Consider the following 228-nt stretch of genomic DNA (forward strand, 5'->3'; position numbering starts at 1 on the left):
CCGTGGCGGCACCAACACATCCGGTGGTTTGCACAGCGCCGAGCCACCCTGCGCGGTGTGTGGGGAGCGGGGAGGGAGCCGCCATGTGACAGGGGCTGCGGCGAGGCCTTGGGAACGGCAGCGAGCGGGACCCGCGCTGTCAACCTGAGAGAGCCTGCGCCGAAACCGGAGATCTCAGCAAAAGGGAAGCGCGGGTCGGTACCAGGCGGCAGCGGCTTTCGCCCCCTC

The sequence above is a fragment of the Antrostomus carolinensis genome, unplaced genomic scaffold (genome assembly GCF_000700745.2).
Source record: "Antrostomus carolinensis isolate BGI_N321 unplaced genomic scaffold, ASM70074v2 scaffold48049, whole genome shotgun sequence".
Classification (NCBI taxonomy): domain Eukaryota; kingdom Metazoa; phylum Chordata; class Aves; order Caprimulgiformes; family Caprimulgidae; genus Antrostomus; species Antrostomus carolinensis.